Source organism: Chinchilla lanigera, unplaced genomic scaffold (genome assembly GCF_000276665.1).
Source record: "Chinchilla lanigera isolate Chin_1 unplaced genomic scaffold, ChiLan1.0 scaffold00057, whole genome shotgun sequence".
Classification (NCBI taxonomy): domain Eukaryota; kingdom Metazoa; phylum Chordata; class Mammalia; order Rodentia; family Chinchillidae; genus Chinchilla; species Chinchilla lanigera.
Window position 1 is genome coordinate 9,788,725 of NW_004955458.1, and position 19,558 is coordinate 9,808,282.

At 48.6% G+C, this 19,558-nt stretch overlaps 1 protein-coding gene and 1 long non-coding RNA gene across 3 annotated transcripts in view; one reads left to right on the forward strand and one right to left on the reverse strand.

Annotated features, from left to right (window-relative positions):
• The window catches only part of Ppm1h (protein phosphatase, Mg2+/Mn2+ dependent, 1H), a gene marked incomplete in the record, with an annotated part of 156,539 nt that overhangs the window by 46,096 nt on the left and 90,885 nt on the right, over positions 1–19,558 (reverse strand).
• On the forward strand, positions 14,148–19,275 carry LOC106149965. 2 transcript variants are annotated; one of them, XR_001236459.1, is made up of 3 exons: positions 14,148–14,467; positions 18,471–18,571; positions 19,088–19,275. It is a non-coding gene; the product is annotated as an uncharacterized LOC106149965 (long non-coding RNA). The 2 variants fall into 2 exon arrangements; XR_001236458.1 differs by lacking the exon at positions 14,148–14,467 and having other exon boundaries at positions 17,541–18,571.

Genomic DNA, 19,558 nt, shown 5'->3' on the forward strand with positions numbered 1-19,558 from the left:
TTGAACCAGTTCTTTTACACCAGCTCTCAAGATTTCTGAAACCCTAATATAAGAGAGAAAGAAAAAAAAAAAAACCGCAAAAAGCCAGATCACTCTCTAGTTCTACAATAATATAGCTGACCAGAGATTATATTCCAATAATTACTTGCTATAGCAAGATAGCAAAACTGAAAGGCTCAGGAAAGATTTTTAGAATACTCTTATTCTGGGTCAATTCCTTCATGAATATTTAAGAGGCCAATTGACAAAAGGATGAGATGAGAAAAAATGCAAGGCTTCAAAAGGGTTGTGAAATTCTAGGTTTTCCCTAACTCAGAAGCATTATTCTCATAAGTTTCCATCAATTTTTTTTTTTAAGTGATGTTTCCTTTGGAATGTTGATTGCACAGTTAAAAAAAAATAAGCTGCTATTGTTCTGGGAACAGTGGGGGCAGGGAAGAAGCGCCGCATGGGATGAGACTGAGAAGCCGCTATGTCAAAGGTACCCCAAGTGTGGGGGGGTCCCTGCTGCAGTGCCTCTTCTGCTGGTTCCAGGTCTCTCTTGAATGGACTGCTAAGACAGTCAGCCACTGTTTTACCCAGTGTCAGCCCATTTAACTGGAGAGCAGAAGTGGGAAATCTTTCTTACACTGACCCAGTGAAGACAAAGTGAAGAGAAATTGAGTTCCAGTGAAGAGAAAGTGACTCAGATAGGGATGTAGACACAGCATTCCCCAGACTTACAGTCTATGGAAGACCAGTTTTGCTGTATCAGCTTAAAAAAGAAAGACCTTCTTTCTTTATGTGGCAAAGAAGTTTAGCAATACCATTTCTCATAAACATAAGGATAAACTATAAAACATAGTGCAATATTACGAATACTCAAATATCCCAGTACATTGGTAGGGGCCTCCCTAGTGTGTAACTACTCCTTATTGCTATGTGCTGCGCTGTGTTGAAGAGTCACTTGCAGAACATTAGCTACACCAGTAAATAATTTCCTATTGTCAGTATTTGTTTTTTAAAAAAACTGTACAATAATTTACGTGAAGAGACGAGCAGGAATAGTTATATTTCTTATATTTGGTCTGTCTGTATTATATCTGTTATATTTAGTCTGTCTTGTGGGAATGAAATAAACTCTCTCTTTTCTGCATGAGCGCTCTGCCAATACAAGGAAGAGCTATTCTGAACTTTCTTCTTCCCTAGATCTTTCTGCTGTTTTCTATAGGACCAGGGGGCCCATCCCCCACCATTCAAGTCTCCATTCATTCAGCAAATATTTACTAATCAAGGACCAAACATTGTATCTTCAAAGAATGACAGTCAACCCTGAAAACGCATAAGCCGTAGCTCCAATAAGAAAGCAATTATTACTTCTTTTGATTTGATCTTTCCCTTTGAAAAGAAATTTTGTTTGTGTGTTTGAGAGAGAACAACAGCAACAAAATCCCACACCAAAAAATATCCCAGTTCCCAGGAAAAAAAGACCTGAAGGTTTTTTGTTCTGTTTTGGGTCAGAGTATCTTACGTTTTATATTGACACAATGGATATTTATTCTACTGTGAATGGAGGACTTCATTGCCTTTATTAATTTTTATCTTGCTAATTTCAGTCCATTGTTCTAGTCCTCTGAGAGGTTTGTGTGTTTGGATTCTGCCATCCGAAATATCAGCTCTCCTATGCTATGTAATATTAAATTAGGTAAGCAGTTCTGCTACTCTTATCCAGATCGTTGAAAAAAATGTTCAGTGGGACCAAGCCATTCGAGGCCTTCCTGTAGGCTAAGTGTGGTGGACTGACAGCTGGTGGTGAACTTGTAACACCCAGCTGAACTGAATCAGCGTGGTGCTGGTGTGGAGGGCCCCCCTCAGGGTTGTTGCCAGCAGCATAAAAAGGAGAACTGGAGAGGAAGAAGTGGGGGCTGTTGGTTCTCTTGGAGGAGCTTGTCGTGCTGATCTTCCTGATATGAACTCAGCTGTTCTCAGTGTTAGAGGAGCTCGGGACCTCGTTGTCGCTGAGAACGGCTTCGGTTCACTCTAGGGGAGCTCTGGTCCTCAACTTGAGCATCGCTTCCTGGCTCTGGAGGGGAAGATGGTGCACTGCTCGGTCTCCTGGAGAAGCTTGTCACGTTGGCTCTCCTGATGGGAACTCGGCTTCATCATTGGAGGAGCTTGGGACCACACTGTTGCTGAGGAAGGCTGTGGTAGCTTTTGGGGGAGTTCTGGTTCTTACTTTGAGTGTCACTTCCTGGCTCGCTCAGCGCAGATCCCTCGGCCTGCTAGCACCGATCCTTCATTCTGCTGGTGCAGACTTTCTACCTTTGGCCCTTCCTAGCGCATATCCTTGATACAAACTTCCATGAGACATTGTTTTGGGTGTGAGGCCTTCAGCCAGACTCGTGGAAGACACGGCCATGGGCTGTACATCTTCAGCTGGATTCATGCAGGACATTGTGTGGGATCCAGGCCCTCAACTGGATTCTTTGGGTCTTTAGTGTGGGGACAGATATCCTGAACTCTTCTGTTCTTGACTCTTTGGGTGACTATTATAAAATAAGCCTATAAATTATGTGTCCTGTATTAAATTGTTTGCCTTGCAAACCCTGACTCCAACACCGCTACCTAGAACACAGGTGTATCACTATCTCTTTAAGAAAGGTGAAAGATTTATACGATCTAAAGAGAAACCAGACTATTATATATCAATATCTCTTGGAGGAAGGTGTAGAGGAAAGTATGTATGATTTGAAAAATCATATTCAACATTGTAATTCTGTCTCATAGACATGAAAACTCTGTTAGTTTCCTTTTTAATACAAGCAATCTATGGTAAAAAGCTTAGTAGAATCTTGCCTGGTGGAAAAGCACAGGAGGTAGGTTCAGCAACAGAGGGTGGACACTGAAATCAGTGCTTAAAGTGTGTGTACCTAAGACTTTAACAAGGCTGAAAAAGCACGGATCTAGATAGAAACTGTTCTCATCAATTTTGACTTTTGGGGGCGAGCTTTCAGGTTATCCAGGAAACAATTTAACCGAGCCGTTATCCACTCAGTGTTGTTCTATCTTGTCCAAAAGGCTGAGAGAAGAAACTATCAGATTTCTTACAAAATCAAAATATATCCATGTACACTCTGTCTTGCTCAGCCAAAAAGGAAATACTTCTTCCCAAAAGGGGAATAGTACTAACTGACCTTGCCTCGTCGGTGAACACAACATGGTTCCTCAGACTGTACCACCGCCAGGGGAGGCTGACCCTGCCAGCTCCTCCTACTCTTAGGGAAGTAAGGGAGGGGAAGGCAGAGGGAGAGAGGGACAGACTGTTCCTCTTTCACCTCATGAAGGATGAGAATCTCTCAGGGTCGTGGATCAGACCCTCTCTCTGCCTCACACCCCAGCCTCTCAGACCTCTGCCTGCCCTCCCCGATGACTTCTGCCCTGGTTCAGATTACTTTTCTACTCTACTTTCATCAATTATGCAGATTTTGAAGCTGCTTCTGGAACCCTGGCTCTGTAGCTCCTAGTCCCTGCCCGCTGACTTCTCTTTTCCTCACTGAAACCCTGGCTGAGTGTCCTGTACCAAGAACATCCTCCCCCTTGGAGATCCAGATTCTGAACCGTCTTCTCTGTTACTCTCAGCCCAGTCCCCTTCCTTTGTTCTGCTAAGGTAACTACCTTCTGGCTACATTTCTTTCTAATCTAGGCTTTGCCTGCCCCAAATCTTTCGGCAGTTCTCTTGCTAGCAGCCTACAACTCCTCATCCTCTTGATTTTGTAGTAATATTCTACTTTGTCTACTAACATTATGCCAAATATTGTTCCTTCTGTGTTCAAAACAAATTCACAATCCTAAGTCCGCATCACTATCGGATGGCCAGAGACCTGGCCCCATCGTCCCTTCCTACATTAGCACCGCGGGCTCACGTAGCCTCTGTGTAGTAATTCAGGCAAGGGCGACAGTGCTGGCACGGTGTCTCTGCGGGATGGCGGCAAGGGTGTTGGAAATAGCTCAGATCTATCCTCAGAGCAACCCGAGTAACTGCTTTAAAATGTCAGGTCATGTCATCACCCTACTCAAGCCCTCAGTGATTTCCCATCATACCAGATAATCAAATATCGCCTTTCTTTAAAACCGCTCCCTTCCCTGCCCCCCTTTCCTAGTCCCTTTCCTGGTTTTACTTTTCTCCATAGCATCTGCTCCCACCTGACAGTGAAAACTTCTTACTTTCTATGTTTCTTTTTTCTACTGCTTTCCCACACCTTTGAGCTCTGTGAGGGCACAGACTTGTGTTTTGGTAGCTGTGGCACTCCTGGTACCCACAGGAGTGACCGGCACATTTATGGGGCCCAATAAGCACTCACCTGAGCAAATCCACGGACACTGCCTTCCCCAAGCAGGGCCTTTCTTCTGCCCTGCATACTTTCCTTCCCATGCACATGACAGAACAAAAGCAAAGAGCGCCTTGGTTTCTCCCGCTGCTCTCTCGGGCCATGGGGTGCTTCGCTCTAGCTGACACTCAGGCTCAGGCACCCCCTTCTCATCTCTGGCTTGACCCACTCCTGCCAGCGATACCTATGACTTCTGTTTACCTATCTACATTAAAATGTCAGCCGGGCGTGGTGGCGCATGCCTGTAGTCCCAGCACTCAGGAGGCTGAGGCAGGAGGATCGTTGCGAGTTCGAGACCAGCCTGGGCTACAAAGTGAGCTCAAGGCCAGCCTGAACTGCATAGCTAGCCCCCATCTCAAAAAGACAAAAACACAAAACAATTCAGGTTCTCCTTTATTACCTATATATTAATAGTCATATAGTGATAAAAATGCAATTTATGATCCTCTTGCTATTACTTCCTCCAGATAATTCCTAAATGCTGCCTCAGATTGGCAATGTTTTATTTTATTTTTGGTGCAGGGAATGGCACTTAGGGCCTTGTGATTGCTAGGGACGTGCTCTACTGCTGAGCTAAATGGCAAAACCACTTTGAAAATCCCAGCAATTCCACAGAGTATTTGTTTTTCTGTCGAAACTGAGTTCGAAGGCGAGTTTCCCATGTGAAAAGTTCTTCCTAGGCTGGGCACGGTGGCACACACCTGTAGCTCCAGATACCTGAAAGTCTTTGGCAGAAGGATCACTTGAGCCCAGGAGTTTGAGGCTGGCCTGGGCAACACATGAAATCTGAAGGAAGAGGAAGAGGAGAAAGAGGAGCGGGAGAGGCGGAGGAGGGGAGGAAGAAGAGGGGGAGGCAGAAGAGAAGCAAGAGGAGGCAAAAGGGGAAGAAGAGGAGGCTCAAAAGAAGTAGGAGGAACAGTCTGACTTCTTGAGTCACAGGCTGGGAACCCAGAATTCACACTTTGGCCTCAGCCACACAGATCGCTTCCCACGACGCCCTCTCCTCTAAGTCACGACCTTCCACTAGAAAGAGGAACAGAAAAACTACTCGTTTCCCGAAGTCTTCATTTCCTTAGCAGGACTTCAAAGTCGCTTAAAAAGAACATGAGCCCTTCTAGGGGAATAAGGGGACTCTCTCCCTTTGGGGACAGATAATCTCCACCGTCCCCACGCAGAGCTGCAGTGACATGCACCAGCGAGTCACATTCTTCCACTAACCTCTCCTCACTGCCTTGGACGCTGCTCCTCCCCAGGGACTCTTCCTCCCTGGACTCTCTCTTCCCTCCTGGCAGAGCGCACTGTGGTGTACAAAGGCGCACCAGGCTTGAAGTCAGAGGTTCTGAAGTCACATTGCAATCCTCACGTGCACTGGCTGCGTGAACCTGGGAAAGTCCCGAAAACCTCCCTGAATTTGCCTCCTCAGCTGGACCCTTCAGCGGATACTTGCAAGGATTAAGCGAGTGCAGCATGCCTGGGAAAGTCCTCTGCGGAGGCTAAAGTGCTATGTCATCATGAGTCGTGGCCATGAATGTCATAGGAGCTTAATTTATTCTTCAGTGCAGACGTGAGGTTCAGACAACGGGTCCTGAGGCGGAAGACACAGCACACACCCACAGAAGACTGCTCCTTGCTGAGCTCCCCGGCACCCAGTTTAGCAGCCTCCACGAAGGAAAGCACGTGTGCAACTTTATCCGGAAAAGTCTAGCACGCTACTCTGACGGGAAGCCTCAGCAACTCAGAAGGATGTCTCAGAGCTAATGATGAAGAGGGCATATATGGGGTTAGTGTAAAAATAAACCTCAAAAGGAGAATTTGTCCCCGTTGGCTGGAAGCTCAGCGCTCCTCCAGGAGGGAGGAGGAAGCACGGGCGGTGCTGATTCTCACGCGGCAGCCAAGTCCTAGCGGACACAGGCACTATGCTCAGAGCTTGGACAGAGGATGGTGGTCAGGAGCATTTTGGTCTTGGGTCCTCCTTCCTGCCTTCCTGGAGCAAAATCTCAGCAGCAGCTCAAATCCCTGGGGAATGGGGCGGAAACACCACCCGGGCCTGCCTGGTCGGAAGCAGACATGTTCCTGGAGCCTAAATGCCACTGGTGGCCTTTAAGAGCTTGGGATGACCTTGTGAGGTGACTCCGGAATCTGTGGGGCTCTTCCCTGACTTGTCCACCCCCGCACTCCCTCCTCAGACTTTCCTGGGAAAAGCAACAGGGGACTGGCAGCCATTTTGTGCTTCTTTTTCTCTGGCAGCCATCTGCATTTCCAAAGAACTGGGCCCAGAGGCTGACCAGGGCTCAGGAAACGGAGGCTGCTTCCTGGTCCTGGCAGGGCCCGAGCAGGCGGCCAACTCCCCCCAGCTGCCGAAAAGTGCCTGTGCATTTCCTTTAAGATAACACAAGAGGGGCTGGGGATTTAGCTCAGCGGCAAAGGCGCCTGCCTGGCGAGCGCAAGGTTGTGAGTTCGGTTCCCGGTACCGGAGAAAAACCAAAAAAAAAAAACAAAAAAAAAAAAAAAAAAAAAAAAAAACAAAAAAAAAAAAGATAACACAAGAACATGCCGATAGCTGAGTAGGCTTACTAGTATTTTTTAAATGTTGCTTAAGCCCCTCCCCTTTCAGCTTTAAAGAATCACAGACAGAAAATTCTCAGAAGTTTCTTCAGTTTGCCAGTGGGTGGAAGATCCATACGCTGGAAAGATGGAGCAGAGTTGTCAGGGACAGTGGCCCTAAGGCAAGCCTATGTGCCTGAGGACGGGTCCCCACAGAGAGTCAGAAGGGGTCAGGAAACATCCCATACCCAGCAGGCAGTTTGAGGGTTTCAAGTATCCTTCATAATAATCTGGGTAAGACCCAACTTCTCTCCCAAAGGCTGAACGCACAGCAGGCTTTAGTTAGCTATAACACCTAAATTTCAGGAATCATATTTGACTCACTGAGTTCCTGAATTTATGTGCTGGTAGCTATTTTCAATAGTTATCTCAACTGTGTGGTCCCCAAGAAAGTTCTCCAGTAGGATTGATTTGGGGGTCTTTATTTTTCATTTATTTATTTATTTATTTATTTATCTATTATTTTTATTTTTTGAGACAGTGTCTCACTGTGTAGTTCAGGCTGGCCTTGAACTCACTATGTAGCCCAAGCTGGCCTCGAACTTGTGGCAATCCTGCTGCCTCAGCCTCCTGAGTGCTGGGACTACAGGTGTGGTGGCGCCACCAGGCCCGGCCATTGGGGCTCTTTAACATTGCTACCTTATTCTCTTTCTTTGGTCCTTGGACTGTCTTTTAAATTAGACGAAGCTTGTAGGCCCTAACCTGTAAAGAAGTTTATACACTTCTGCTAACACGGCACAGTAGTTGGATCCAGGCACAAAGAGTATGCTTGAGTTGTGGAGTCTGATTGCTGCTTGTTGATCAATGGAAGATGGATGGCAGCAGTCCAACTTATGTATATCTGGTTCCACGTGACGAGAGTGACAACCTCTCCATCTCCTTTGCCATGCAGAAGGGGGAGCCTCTGGCCTTCTCCCCAGGAGACTCTCCGTAATCAGGCTCAAGCTCTGATCGTCCCGGAAATCCCCCGACTGGCAGGGCTGGCTCACAGTGCCTGGGAAGAGACCTGCCCTGCCCCTTCCCCATCAGCATCCTCAGTCAGACGCTGCCTGGCGTTCTGGGAGCAGCAACGTTCCTGTCCTTTTGCCTAAGTGGCTGCCTTCCCACCAGGGCTGCGGGTGACAGTGACAGGCAGTACAGCTGGCTTTCTTTCAGTGGTCTGCTTTCCACGGATGCTGAGTGGGTTAGAGCAGAGGTTTCTTTGGGAGCAGTAGTAAGAAACAGATCAGTCATTCACTGCACATGCAAACACACCTGGAAGACAGTATTTACCATTACCACGTGACACACACTTTGGCATTTTGTTTCTATCCTGTGTTATTTCATTTGTTTAAAATGCTTATCTTTATTTACTAAATTGATTTTATAGCCCACTAATAGGTCCCTACCCACAGTGAAATTTTGGGTAAAGGAAAAGAATCTGCTCTTGGTGGCTTCCAAATTAAAAGCTCTGGCTTAGACGTGATAAAAGCTGCGGGTTCTACTGGACTCCCTCCTCTTTTATTTATTTATTTTTTTTGTGTGGGATTAACCTCAGCTCCTTGTGCATGCTAGGCAGGCACTCTACCACTGAGCTACATCCCCAGCTGGACTCATCCCTAATATTTACAGAGAACCTATTAGATACCAGGCACTAGCAGAGGTGCTGGGTATATGAAGCTAAATAAAGAAAAAATAAAGGGCATTTCCTGAGTCACGGGCCCAAGCAGAGTTGCAGAAAAGGGTTCCCATTAGGAAAAAAATGCTTTGACTCAGTCATTTGAGAAAGAGAATCATGTGAATGGGAGATAGAACCAGTAATATTCCAAGGTAAAACATTCAGAATGACTCTTAGGGAAATTCCAGACTTGGAAATTACTTCTGATTCATGAGGTTCTCGGTCTGCGTTAGTTCTCGGTATAGACTTGGCTTGGAGAGCTTCACATTCTAATTAGTGACATTTAGATCTCCTCAGGGATCTAAATCAGAGACCCTTACTTTATAAACACACAAATACGGAGTGACGTCAGCTTTCTCAGAGACCATTTATTCTGAATCAAACAAGCACTTCATTGAGAGATGCCTCTGGCATTGTACGAGACCAAGTCAATATACACGACTCAGGAGATGAGCAAAATTCACACCAGAGCCACACATGGCGAGGGATAAACAGCAGAGACTGAGTCAGGAAAGGTGCCTACTGCCCGGACCAGTTCCTCTGTGTGACCCTTGCAGTCCTCATTCATAAAAATTCTCCCACTCTAGCCATGCAGATATATTCGCAGCATGGAACACAGGGTCCTGCAGAAACCCCATGAAAGGGGTCGCATGTGGGGCTAAAATTTGCTGGTGAAGTGCTTTGGTCAGGTGACATCACGCAGGGTAGAGCTCAAGCACCTCCAAGTGAACACCAACGCCTTTTCAAGTCTTTGGTTGCACCTTAGAGCCATGAGGCTAAATTAGGAGAAGCACAGACTGGGTGACAGCTGCCAGTCTTCACAGACGGGAGGGACACAGCACCGCTGGCGCCTGCGTCAAGCTGACCCCGAGGGCGAGGGTGGAGGCAGCGACTGTTCAATTTTCTGCCATCACCTGCACCCTGATGCTTACTGGATTCTAATACATTCAGCATTTATGAAAATAAGAGAACGCAGGCACGGAGCCCACACAACTCGGAAACACCGAAGTCAAGCCCACCTCCAGGTCCGCCCCAAGCACGTGATGCTCTATTCTCTTTTTATCCTCGAAGGGCTAAAAACCTGTATAAATACCACAAATGGCACAAGATGCACACACGCATGTGCACACACAGAGAGTTTAACAGATTAAATCATAAATATTTTTCGAAGTCCATCCTTTCTTCCAGGTTTTTACAATGTAAGTCACACAGAGACTTCAATGTACCACATTCTTAGATCTCCTCTGCTCAGCTATATGACTGGTGTACAAGGTCACTGCGGACCTGGTCTTAATGTGAGGTTTGGCTTTTCAAATTGTTCAAGGGCCATTAATCCCTCTTTTTTTTTTTTTTTTTTTTTTTTTTTTTTGTTTTTCTCCGGTACCGGGAACCGAACTCACGACCTTGCGCTTGCCAGGCAGCATTAATCCCTCTTAAAGCACTCCCTCTCACTTTGAACATACTTAGCCTGGCATTGCTGCCTCTTGCTGCAGCAGTCCTGGAAGTCCTTTGGTGAGCGTATTTAGGCAATGTGATCAAAAACACCGAGAACGCAGCTGCCTAGTGAATGCCATCCAACAGAAAGGCAGGCTCGTAAAAGCCTTACCGGGTGCGCTCATCCACCTCACTCACCAGATCCGGAATGCTGTGACTTCTGGCTCCTCCTCAAAGTCAAAATAACAGGGCAAGGCAAACATTTTGAAGGGATTCAGAACACTGAGGCAGTCACACTAGCACGAAGGACTTTCAGAAATGCTTCAGAAAGTGGCAGGAACAGTGGGACGTGTTCAGAGTGACGGGGAGTGCTTTTAGGGGGATTAAGGGCAATGTGCCTTTTACTATAACATTTAAAAAATTTAAAACATTCACCATCATTTTCGATCATACCGTGTCACGCCTTTGCCACAGCACCAAGGTGAGGGACAGAAAAGTGAATGTTACCGTCTGCCACTTCAGGAGTCTCCTGAAACTTCCCCCTGGCCTCATCACATCAAAGCAGAGGGATAGGGCCGGGGATACAGCTCAGTGGCATAAGCGCCTGCCTGGCAAGTGCAAGGTCCTGAGTTCGATTCCTGGTACCAAAAAAAAAAAAAAAAGCAGACGGACAGGTGACAAAGCACACTGGTCCTCAAAAGAAACACACTTAGCTTCTTTGTTACTGCCCTTTGCCATTTTCTAGAAAGATCTGTGTTCAGCTCCTCAGGAAGAGGCCTGTTTTAAGTAGCTCTTTAACTGACTTGTCTGAAGATAAGGGGGCGGGGATGGCAGGATGAGACCTTTCAGGATTTGGAGCTGGTGGGGTTCCCTCATTCTAAGGAGATGCTTCAGGTGGGTGAGCACCTCCCTGGAGCTGTCTGCTTGAAACCAGTAGCACCCACTTGCTACCCAGAAACCTGGGGGGCAGGAAGAGGTCAAAAACCAAAAACCAAAAACCAAAAACCAAATCAACCCAAATCCTCAAGTTCTGATAAGAAATATCCTAACTGGAGGAGCACTGCTTGGACACAGGCAAATATTTCCTTGACAGGCTTGTACAGTACCTGAAAATTCTCCGGGAGAGCTATGACACCCACTGCTCCGGAATTTCCTTCAAACAGGACCCTATGAGGCTGTGGACTGGCCCAGGCGTCCTTCTGAATATACTGGAGGGTCTGTTTTGGCCCTGTTGAGCGTCCCTTTTGTGCGTTAGAGAGGTATAGTACTCTCGAGGGTGGAAGATGAAATGGTGTTAGTGCTCCACACTCAAAATTCCGCCGGGTGCCTCTAATTTACTTCCTGAGCCGCCGCGTGCGACCTTGGTTCTGCACCCACATTTCCTCCTGCCTGTTACTCTTACTTGAGCTTCCGGCCAGGACTTACGCACACCCACATAACCGTGTGGACACACACCCACATAACCGTGTAAGGCGGGTGAAAACATGCAAACATTCCACACTGCTTGGCAAAGGACTGCCCCCAGCTCAGGGACTGCCTTGCCCCCATCACCTGGACCTAGGAGTCAATAAAGGGTTAATTCCCAGCACAGCAGGTGGCTTCTGAGCCCCTGCTGCAGCCTAGCAGAGCCCCCGTTCTTGTATGCTGACCATCAAAACATTCTGAGTATCAAGGCTGAGACAGGAAGATCCCAAGTTTACAAGTTTGAGGCCAGGTTCGGCAACTTAGTAAGACTCTGTCTCAAATAAAAATAAAAAGGCTGGGATACAGCTCCACAGCAGAGCGTCCTTGCGTTCCATCCCTAGTACTAAAAAGAAAATTTTTTTTCAAGGTATGACAAGCTTAACTATCAGCTTGATTGGGTTAGGAGACTCCTGGGGAGGAGGGGGCTCTGTAAGGATCAGCAGACTGGTAAGAGCTGCGTCACCGGTGATGAACCTCTGGAGGGGCATCTCCCTCCCGGCTCCTCCCTTCTCTCTCTGCTTCCCGGCTGCCTGGAGATGACCAGCTTTGCTCCACCATGCCTTCCCGCTATGACGCTTTTCTGCCTTGGAGCCAGCAGAGCATGGGCTTCCGAAGCCATGGGCCAAATTAAAACTTTCTTCCTCTACACTGCAGGTGGCAAGCGTTTTGTACCAGTAACAGGAAAGCTGACCTACGAAAGGTAAAATGGCATTATTCCATCACCTGCCAGAAGGCCAGTCCTGGGTTGTGTATAACGGCTCAGAAACTAACACGGTCCTCTGTGATTCACTCCCTCCTATAGGAGGACACACTTTGGCCACCGAGGGGCATGGTGTCCCTGCTCCTTGAGTGTACGTGGTGGGTACATTCAGAGGTCCAGTATACAGAACCAGGAGGGCAGTCATAAAGTCAGCCTGCAAGCCATGGCACCTGATCATCCTAGCTCATGACATCCTAACTACCCTCAGGTACTGTGATTAACCCATTTTACATATGGTAAAACCGAGGCCAAGAGCAGTGATATGATTTGTCCAAGCCACACTGGTATTTAAGAGCATCCTTTATAGCTCAGTGGCTATTTTAACAGGGATTTTTGCCAGCACTTGGAACGCCAGGACTTCCTGGGTGCCTAGATGACTTGGAGCTATGTTACCACTGCATATGTTCCACATACCCCCAAACACCAGTGACAGGAGATGCACGGTAGATATGCTCTGCTCAGCGGTCTGTGAATAGGTACAGGTAAACGCTGAACTGTTCAAAAGGCCTGAGGAGTAAGAAAGGATTAGACGTTGCCTGACCACTTCAGGAATGAAAACCTTACGGTTATCATGAAAGCTGAGACGTGAGGGTGTCTGTGTGTGCACACGCGTGTTCAGGGTGAACGCACGATCAACAGGGAGCGAGCTGGTGAGGCCTCTCTCTTCTTCCTCCTCCCTGTGGCCTGACAAAGCCTGTCTTGGCCTGCAACCATTTGAGAAGACCCCATCACTTCCACGGGCCTCCCACCCGGGTGGGAGCGGGGAGTCATTCATCATTGTCAGGGCATGTGCTGGACACAGCAGGGCCGGCTTTCTCCCCTGCTGTTCCTGCAGCGAGAGCTGCAAATCTTGAAAAGATGCAGAACATGCACATTGCAAATAACCATTCATCGTCCTGGCTCTGCAGGCCATGGGAGAGGCCCCTCCCCACACGGCCGACCCACTCCGACTTCAGCGGGAACGCCAGGTCTTCCCGGGTGCCTAATCCCCGCCCCAGCCAATCCTCCTCTTGGATAATCTACTGAGGTTTGCGGTTAAAATTCTCTGAAATGATAACCAAGCCCCGCCTTCCTCTGCAAAGTCGGATTTTCCGATTGCTTTCAATAATCAGACTGCTGCTGCCAAGGTGGCCCGTAATTATTAAATTATGAACATACAAGTTGCTGGGAGGAAATGAATACCAGCTTTCACTAGGGAAAGGCCTGCTTTCTTGTGAAGTAATTATGAAATGAAAATGTGATATTTCTCTGGAGAGTCTAAAAAGCCTCCTGCCGCGGCCCGTGGCACAACAGTAATGTCGGGATCTGCGCTGGGGCCGGACTGAGAAATCCTTCTGTGCCCCCAAAATGCCAGTCAGGGACATCAGCAGGTAAATTTCCAAAGATCAGGGTAAGCGTGATTAGCAAAAGGAAGTACCGAGTTTGGATTTTTCAGTTACTCTTTAAAACTCAAGAGACAAACTGTTAGGAAGTGTAGGCCGTCCAACTAAGACTATTAATCCCAAGCTAATTAGACTCACAGGCATGGTCAGCGTATACATTTTGGCCCCAAAGGGGGCCACTGTCCCTCTAAAAGCTGCCTGGAGACCACGGGAAAAGCTAACGAGGAGCATCAGAGGCGCTGCTTTGTCGGATGGTCTTGGGAGGGTAAAGCCCGGGTTTCTGTAACAGGGCTTCTGTGCTTGAGTCAATAAATCAATTTATGTTAAATGCAGGTGCAGCTCTGGAGCCGGCTTCAGAGGGCATTCTGCGGTGTTTCTCAGGTTGCTCATCCACTCACCTGTCACCCCGCCGGGACGTGCTGTCAGAGGGCCGCGCGGAGAGCAATAAAGAGGAAGTTAGACGCTCTGTGGGTATTTATAAAACCTGACCCGGCAGCGCCAAACCACGCTTGGGGCCGCCGCCAGGGAGTCCCTCTCCCCACAGAACCTCCGGCTGGTTGATAAGACGCCCAGGGCTCCGGGGCTGCGCCGCACCCCCCCCCCCACTCCCCGCCAGCCAGGCTCAGGGCCGCAGACGGAGGCTAAAGGTCACCCAGGCAGAGTGGGAAGGCTTGGAAGTGCAGCTGCTTTTTAATCACCTTCTCTCGGTCCAAAATACTCCCCACGAAGTACAAGGAAAAGCAAGAGGAACAGAAGTGGCGACAGCTGGTACCAGTCCAGGAGGCAGAGGGCCGGAGTGGTGAGGGGGCTGCGGGCCGGGCTGGGGAGCTGCGGGGTGGGTGTTGCCCTGGGGAGATAAACTGGGATTTCTTCAGGGTGGCAGCAGGCTGCAGCTTCTCTGCTGTCCAGTGCGGGACAGCTGGGGGTGAGGCCCATCATTCCTGGACACAAGGACTGATGGCCCGAAGATCTACCTGAAGGTGGGGTGCCGCCATCCCCAGCTGACTCAGCGTGGCCCACACTGTTTGCTTTCCTGCCCGTGCTTGTCCTTTCCGAAACCGTGTGCCGCTGAGATATTCAGGCACAGGCAGCTCCCTGCGCCGGCTCCCCGCCCCCGCCGGACGCTCACTCTGTTACCTGCACCTGGCCGAACTGCCTGTGATCGCTGTGACTTGGGAAATGAGATTTTTATTTTCTTTCATTTTAACTGAAATTGAGATGGCCACGAGCGGTTAGCGGCTGCTGCGCCACAGAGCGTCGAAAATGGAAAAGGTTTCCTTCGCCTCCGTCAGAGCAGGGGAGCGCTGAGAACAGAAAATGGGCGCTGACAGCCCTCTTCTCCGTGGAAGATCCCCCAATTTGTCCATAGTTTTCAGGGAAACAAAGGAGGTGAAAATCATCCTGACACATCCTGAAGTCAGAATCATAAAAAGTTAAGGGCTTCGAGAGACAGAAGTAAAAGTTTACCATCCCTAGACCCTTTCTAGGGGAATCTCTCTTTCCCGGAAACCCTAAAAGGGCAGACAAAGCCCACTCCCGACCCGACGCAGAGGTCGGCAGCAATGGTCAAAGGAAGCGTTTCACAAACGAGAGACTTGGGCAGAGTGAAGTATCAAGAGGCCCATTGCCAAAGCAGCGCTCTTTCCTAAGGGAGCCGTGCCAGCTAAGTCCCCAGACCAGCCTGGCTCTTGAAGCAAGCCCATCACAAAGGCTAGAGAGGCTCTGCTCAGCGGAAGAGTTCTGGTGCACACTGCTCCTAACCAGCACCATCTGGATGCAATCTCACATTCACATGATGGATTTTTCTTCCTTGGCCCCTTCCTTTCTCCACAAATCCCAGCAGCCCAGGAACAGCTGCCGGAGATCCTGGCCTGAAGCCAGGGGTGAAATCACAGCCCCCTCCCACACCAGTGTCATCCTGGGCCCCTGCCTGGCTCATCGCCCCATGTGGCTGGACACGGGGCACGAAGAACACGGATCCTACATGAGAAAGCAAAACCGCCAGCAGCCACAGGAGCAGGGACTTGGTGCCACAAAGCCAGCTGTGAGAAACTGTGTCAAGTCAGTAACGGCGGGGGCTTGCCAGCAAATTACGGCCTGAGACAGCTCAGAGGGCGGTGGGTCGGGACACTGAGCTCTCGGGATGACACGATGCCAGCTACAGTGTGACTCTTGCCATAGCAGCTCCACACAAAGGTCTGGGGCGGGGGGCACCAGCCTGGGGATTCTGGCACCAGGACGACGACAGCAGACATTGAAGGTGAGCGCAGCGTGGGTGATGGGAGCGCAAGGGAAGGCCACACCAGGGACCAGCTCAGCGCTGGGCACAGACAAAGGCTTTATGAACCAAGCCACCGAGCAAACTATCCAAGGAGCGGGGGAGGGAGGTGGGGGAGGCTGGGGAAGAGACCAATTGCATTATGATGGGCCTGGTGACAATAACCTTTTGTCCCCTACACAATCTGGGCCTGCCAAGCTGCTCCGCAGTCTCCGAGAAAGCATTAGGGCAGGAGAGAAAGAATCCTGTCAGGAGGCAACAGACTCATCCTTAATTATGAGACAAGGCTTCCCAGAGCTGACATCCTCTGCCACACTTCCTCCCTGCCGCAAACGCACCACGGAGTGCTGGCCTGCTGCTCCTCTAATGAATGCAGTTGATTCTCCTAAGCATAGGAAGCTTGGTTCTTTGGGGGATCTTCTCCTACCATCCCAGGCCCAAAGCATGCACACTCTTGGGGTGAAACATCACGGTTGTCTACTGCGTCACACTGGGAGCTAGGAAGCCTCGCTGCTCCTCACAGGCTTGATTCCACCCTTCTGCTCCCTAGAGGAGTGTCAAGGAGATACCAATCCTAGTGGATAGAGGTCCTTTGCTTGCATTTACACAGAGCTCAAAACGGAGTAATGATGTCCGGTCTCACCCTGAAGAAAATGTCACTGGCACACAGCAGCAGCAGGAGCCCTGAAATCAGAGTTGGAACCCTGGGTTCTAGTTCTTATTTTGACACTGGGGCGTGCACTCTCTGAGCCTCTGTTTGCTCACCTGCACAATGGGAAGAAGGAAGAAGCACTCCCTCGTTTGCAGTTCAGTACAGGAGCCAAGAGAGCATGCCCGAAGTTACGCCGCCTGGTTGGTTCTCCTCTGACTGGTTATGAAACCCCGCACAATTCAGCCTCCGCGCCGCAGTGCCCTCACCTGTACAGTATGCCTACCTCACAGGGATGTTTTAAGAGTTAAACACGAGGAGTTAGGAGAAGCTTTCATTGTAGCGTCTGGCTCATAGCTCTTCCAATAACTGTCAGCTGGCCCCGTTACACCCGTGATTAATGGGGCTGGGGTAAAAAAATCTCCACAACTAGGAATTTATTTGAAGGATCAAACAACAGGGAAGTAGGGGACCCTTTGTTAGACAGGCTTCCAGGAAGTGAGTCGACAGCCCAAGGCAACACTGAAGGCAAATATAAAGGAGGGGCTAGGTAAGGTCTTACGTGCAGCCTTGAGCAAGACATGCTCCAAATGCTCATCGATCCTGCAACTGGTGCTAAGAACGGGGTAGTAACTCAAGGCTTTTATGGGAAGAACGCTACGGATCCTCACTTCTCCTTCTCCAGAAAATTAATCTTCCAGTCCTTCTCTTCCACGGACAACTAAGAAAGGCAACTACACCCCTGCTCAGTCTGAGGTCTTCTGTTGGAGGGTAAAAATATTTAAAAGAGAAATTCATTCACGTTGTGGTTGGAGTTTACACAGGCCCTGGTCTAAACTGTTTTTTTTTTTTTTTTGGTTTTTCTCCGGTACCGGGAACCGAACCCACGACCTTGCGCTTGCCAGGCAGGCGCTTTTGCCGCTGAGCTAAATCCCCAGCCTAAACTGTTTTTAAACTTTATCAGGTTCTTCTAACCAAGATATAAAGGGCTTTCCTTCTCCATAACTTTTGTTTTCAAACCAAAATAAAGTCAGGTAGGAAATGCACAAAGGCGTACATAAATCTCAGCTAGTAGCCAACCCTGTGAGCCAACAGCCGTTTTGGGAATTACTCTGAAAACAAATCAAATCATGGCTGACTGCAGCCATTCTCAACCTTAGCTCCTCAATGATTTAGCACCTTCTGTGAAGGTCCACACAATTAAAAGCAGCCTGTTTATGGACTGCTTATCTGCACAGGACCAGGCTGAAAAAGAGAGAGAGGGAGAGAGAGAGAGAGACCGACAGACAGACAGACAGACACAGTGTGAGAGAGAAAGATGTACCCAGGGTGGGAGGCAGAGAAAATGTGTATAAAAGTTGGATGTGATTCAGTTCCTCAACTTGTCTACCTTTAAAAAAAATTACAAAATAAGGGCAATTTTTACCATTTGTTAAAGAGAAAGATGTACAAGCCACTTATAAAAAGAGTAGAGCTTCAAGAGACTGAAAAAAAGGGACATAAAACCAGCGTCTTATTGCGCAGTTTGAGCGGGATGTTTACAGCCTTTGAAAGCATCTTGCCCATCAAAGGGACGATGCCTGTCGTCTCCTCAGGAGGGCTCTCCAACGCTAGTCGCCGTAGGTTGCGCTTCCCTTCCCCTAGGAACTGATAGGAAGAACTGCAGCAGGGACGGTCCTCCTACGACAGCACCCTATGCACGGTAGTTCTCAGCTTGTGTTCACTGCTTACATCTCCTTTGCCTTCGGGCACAGAACGAACAGCCTTGCCTCCAGCGCAGGTCTCCAGGACACGCTAATCGCTGCTGCTCTCCTTGCCGGCTGTCCGCGACACTGACCCCGCCCCTTTCTGTCGATTACATCCCTCTGCCTTCAGCTTCTACAGAATTGCTGCCTATCCACTCTGTGTCAGCACAGGACGACCGTCGTGTTCCCTCATGGAGTTTACGGAACAAACGAGGAGGCCTATTTACATAGGTAATTGGAGCCATGGATGACTTATTTCTGCTACTTATTCCTGGCCTAAATCATTTTGTTTCTTTTACTTTCTTTTTTTTTTTTTTTTAAAACTGTTTTCTGGTTCTGTCCCTCTGTTTAGCCCTTGAGACCTCTCATATGTATTTCTGGTAGCTTTCCCCTGGATACCTGAATTTGCTTTCTGCAGTGAGTATTCTTCAAACTTAAGATAGCTTTCCAAAAGCATTGCTTCCGTGGCTGGGGATTTAGCTCAGCGGCAAAAGCGCCTGCCTGGCAAGCGTAAGGTCGTGAGTTCGGTTCCCGGTACCAGAGAAAAACCAAAAAAAAAAAAAAACATTGCTTCCATTTAATTCCCCTTTTCAGGAATAGAACAGAGTAACCTACGCTTCCCACAGTAAATCTAAACTTCTTCGCCTGGCTTCCCGGGTGCCCTGTTAACGTTCCCTCAGCACAAGCTCGTGTGTTTCCCACGGCCTCTCCTCTTACACCGAGCCGTCTTCCTCACTGTCTTTTCAGGTCTGCTCTTTAAACAAAGAAGCATGTACAACCCATGGATTTGAGCCGGGTGTTGAGGCCCACCCTTTCAGCCCCAGGTACTCAGAAGGCTGAAGCGGGAAGATTTCCTTACTTGAGCACCTGAGTTTAAGACCAACCTGAGCAACATTGCAAGGACTCTCCATCAATCAATAAAAATCCCCAAACAACGGAGGGTTTCTTAAGCTTCTTTCTTTCTAAGTGCTACAACACCCAGACCAAAGCCCCACTCTGGGTTTTTGAATTATACTGGCTGTTATTTTCCTTCTTCAAGAAGTGTTTATTTTGCCAGCTGAATGCAAACGGATTTAAAAGAAAACCCAGGGCTGGGCATACAGCTCAGCGGCACAAGCGCCTTCCTGGCAAGTGCAAGGTCCTGAGTTCGATTCCTGGTACCAAAAGAAAAAAAAAAGGAAAGAAAAGAAAAAGAAAAGAAGACCCAGCCATGGTTAA